This window comes from Myotis brandtii, unplaced genomic scaffold (assembly GCF_000412655.1).
Source record: "Myotis brandtii unplaced genomic scaffold, ASM41265v1 scaffold103, whole genome shotgun sequence".
In the NCBI taxonomy this organism is placed as follows: Eukaryota; Metazoa; Chordata; class Mammalia; order Chiroptera; family Vespertilionidae; genus Myotis; species Myotis brandtii.
Genome location: NW_005353460.1, coordinates 4,302,098 through 4,306,085, shown reverse-complemented (window position 1 = coordinate 4,306,085; position 3,988 = coordinate 4,302,098).

The window sequence follows — 3,988 nt, the reverse complement described above, 5'->3', positions numbered from 1 at the left end:
AGTGTGAGGCTGTCTCTTTTTTGTTGTTGTTGGTGTTGATTTTTTTTTCTTCCCCTTTACCTCCCCCTCTGCCTTCATTCCCCTCCCTTCCCCCCTTTTCTGATATAATGATTAAGAGCTAAAGAATACAGAGATCCCCAGATCTGAGAGTACAGGCCTTACTCTCACCCCAACCCCAACCCCAATTCCTTGTCTTTTAGAAAAAGAGCATGTGGATTTTATCTCCAGTAGCAAGTTTGCAAACTCCTCTTATCAGCTGCCCACCATGGCCTGAAATGGGGCTGGGACAAATAAGTCAATGCAAATGGTGGTTGCTGGCTTGGGGTGCATCCTGCTTCTCTGTGCAGCCTAGTGACGTGACATTTTCTGTGTCATCAATTCTTTCTGACCTTAGTTTTCCTGAGGGGAAATCTGGGGACAGAAGAGCCCTAAAAATTGTTTGGTAGTAGAACCATCTCATTTTCCAGCGGAGCCTGGAGAGTGGACCACACAGTTTGTTGCTAAAGAAATAGCATAAAGTAGATCTCAGGTTGTGTCCCCCACCCCCAATCCAGTGCATTTTCCCCCAAACCATGATGCCTTCTGGGAGATAAAGGAAAACATATATATGAGGGTAAAATACAAATAACCATGTCTGCCTCTGTTTTCTAGCCCCCCTTACTGCCACATAAGCCTACAAGAAACTGGAAGTGGCTTCACACAATATTTAGCCTCATGTATGGATGGGGACCCAGGAAATCATTCTTGGGGGTGGGGGAAACCCTCAGAATAGAGCTAACCCTCAGAATAGAGATGTCCTTAGAAGCTTCAGCTGGGAGCCCAGAGCGGATCGCACTTACTTTTTTTTTTTTTTTTTATCCTCACTCAAGAATATGTTTTCATTGATTTTTTTTTTTTTTTTAGAACTAGAAAGAAAGGGAGAGGGAGAAAAACATCAATAATCAGTGACTTCATCCCAACTAACTGGGGATTAAACCTGCAACCTGGGAACTTTTCGGTGTCCAGGATGATGCTTCAACCAACTGAGCCACACCAGTCAAGGTGAGCCTCCTATTCTCACAGGGGAAAGCGAACGGGTCAGTATCTCCGCTTCTGGCAGCCTTCCTTCCACCTGCAGCCTGCTTGTGGAAGGGTAGGGGACATTAGTGAGATTGGGGTGTGAAGATCTTCAGTCACTGGTTCTCTACAGAGTTTTCATGCCTCGGAAGATTCCCTTTCCTTTCAAAGGGAAAGGTTTTAGAATTACACAAACTCTCAAGAATCATTATTTTCAGTTGAATTTTCACTTTTCCACAGAGTCTTTTTCCCCTTTCTTTTGATTTTCCACTCTTAAATATAAGTCCAAAGAACCTCAGAAGGTGGTTTGTTGTTTGGTTTCTAAACAAACAAACAAACAAACAAACCAAGTAAAGTATGGTGGGAACACCTGAAAATTTCTGTAGAGACCCATGGACTTTTTCTGATTATTTTTTTAAAAACCCAATAACTTAATAGCTTCCTAGTGGTTTTAAGGAAGCCATTCTCTGAATCAAAAGCCACTGTGCTGAATTTAGGAGTGGCTTTACAAAGAAAGCTGTCAAACCCCTTTCAGTGACTTATAGGAGATAGGTTCCCAACAGAAAGCATTAATTGGGGGATCGTGAGTTTAAGGGGAAAGGGATAGAGGCAGCCTAGTGTCAGAAGTGAATAAAGTGGTTTTAGACTCTTGGAGTAAGAGAAGACTATGGTACAGCTCTGTGGTAGAGTTTGCAAGCATGGCTGCCATCAAGCCCCTCCCTCTCTGTGCTTGCATACTTCTCATCCCATCAAGAGGTGGAATAGAATTCCCCTCCTCTTGATTCTAGGCTTACCTTCATTCCTTGACTGATCAATATAGGATGTGGTGGAAGTGACTTTCAGGGGCGTAGGCTACGTCATAAGCACCTTTACAGCTTCAATCTGCATCTCTTGGAATGGTAGCTTCTTGGGACACTTCTTCCCGGACCCAGCCATCATACTGTGTGAAGCCATATGGAGAAGCCACATGAGGTGCTCTGGTCAACAACCCAGCTGACCTCCAGCTGACTATCAACTCTCAGCCATGTGAGTAAACCATATGAGATGTCCAGTCTAGCCAAGCCTTTAGATGACTTTAGCCCTGGTCCCCTTCTATCAGATTACAATCCCATGAAGGATCCTAATGAGAACTGCCCAGCTGACCCAGGCAACAGATGCATGGGAGATAATAGTAAATTGTTGTTTTAAACCACTAAGTTTTAGAGTGGTTTGTTAAGTAACAAGTTAACCAGAATAAACAATGAGGCATTTGCCCCTAAATCCCTGTGTCTAGGAAGGTGCTAAAGAGAGAAAAAGGTCGAGTGAGGTAGGACATGCAGCTGGCCCCAAATGCTTGGAAGTCCAAGGGGAAAGCCTACATTTCTCTCTCCTCATGAAATAGATCTGAAGGATTCACCCTGGTAGGAAGCCCTAACCCACCCCTCCCAGCACACACACATTACCTATGGAAATGAGTATTAACAGACTTGAAGGGAAGGGAGGATAATTAATGGCCAGAGACTTGTAAGTGAAGGCTTGCATCCAGAAGCTGGGGAGGCTTGCAAAAATCCAAGGTCATCAGATAAACAAGCTGGGAACCCTGTCAGCTCTGTCCCTGGGCTTTTCAGTGTACCTGGCCCAACACAGAACTGGATGCAGGAGCAAGTATAAGCTAGTGACATCAAAGGCCCTCATTATGGCTTTTCAATCTCTCTTGCCCAATGGATTTATTATTTCCTGTTCTCTTTTCTCTGTTACTCCATCCTTTTGCATCCTCTAAAATTGACACTTCCTCATAATTTAATGACCTCTTTGGGGACTGATGATCTCAGCTCTTTCTCTCTTACTAAACCTCACTTTTGGAGCTGGGATCCCATTTGTACCCCCATGCAAATCTGGCTAATACTGTGGTCGGCAAACCGCGGCTCGCGAGCCACTTGCGGCTCTTTGGCCCCTTCAGTGTGGCCACGAAGTTTCAATCGCACTGTACGTGTGCGCCCGCACGTGGTATTTTGTGGAAGAGCCACACTAAGGGGCCGCAGTTTGCCGACCACTGGGCTAATAGATACGTGCCTTCATGGAAGAGCCACACTCAAGGGGCCGCAGTTTGCGGACCACTGGGCTAATAGATACGTGCCTTCCTGGGGCCTCAGCCCTGGTCTCTATGTCTTAGGAAGGAGACTGCTTACAACCTACCTGCAGAGAATTGTCTTTTCTGAAAGGACAAAGAAGAGATGAATATTCCTTTAGAAAGCTCAATATGACAAAATTTATATTTGCTATTAGGTAAATTGGAGAGTTGTTCATATTGCAGGGGGTGTGTTTTTAAATGTCCACTAGTGCATTTAAATATAATTTGATTTAAAAAAATAAGCAAGATAGCATTTCTTCAGGCCATATTTAGTATGTAAGTGAGAGGGACAGATGTTTATAGGAAGGGGATCTAGCAGAATGTGCCTCAGACTTAAACAAAGGCAGCCCTTGATTGATTTCTCACAGAGGGGGTGGGTATTTTTCTACCTTCTGAAGTTAAAAACAAACAGCCAAAGAGTTGAACAAGTCCGGCTTTCTGCAGTCAATTCACTTCACCAATTACTTTTTCAAGAACCTATGTGTGCCCAGTGAAATACGCCAAATAAAGAGTTTCAAATTAGTAGAGCAGGCTCTGAAAAAAGCCATCTTCAAACTATAATAGGGCAATACAAATTTTACTATTCTAAAAGGTGTAAGATAAGGCAGTACTCTTTAATTCTTTATTCTACACCATTTATAGAATAGTAGGCTGATAGTCTTAGGTCTCAGGAATGGAAAATGAATTTTGCCAAATAACGTAGAGAGACATGTATAGATCTGGAAAAACCTTTATATTATACTTTAAACTTCTGCCTCAGGCAAATTCATTCTCAGGGTAAATCGAAATCAAACTCAAACAACTAGATAAATAAACTAACCA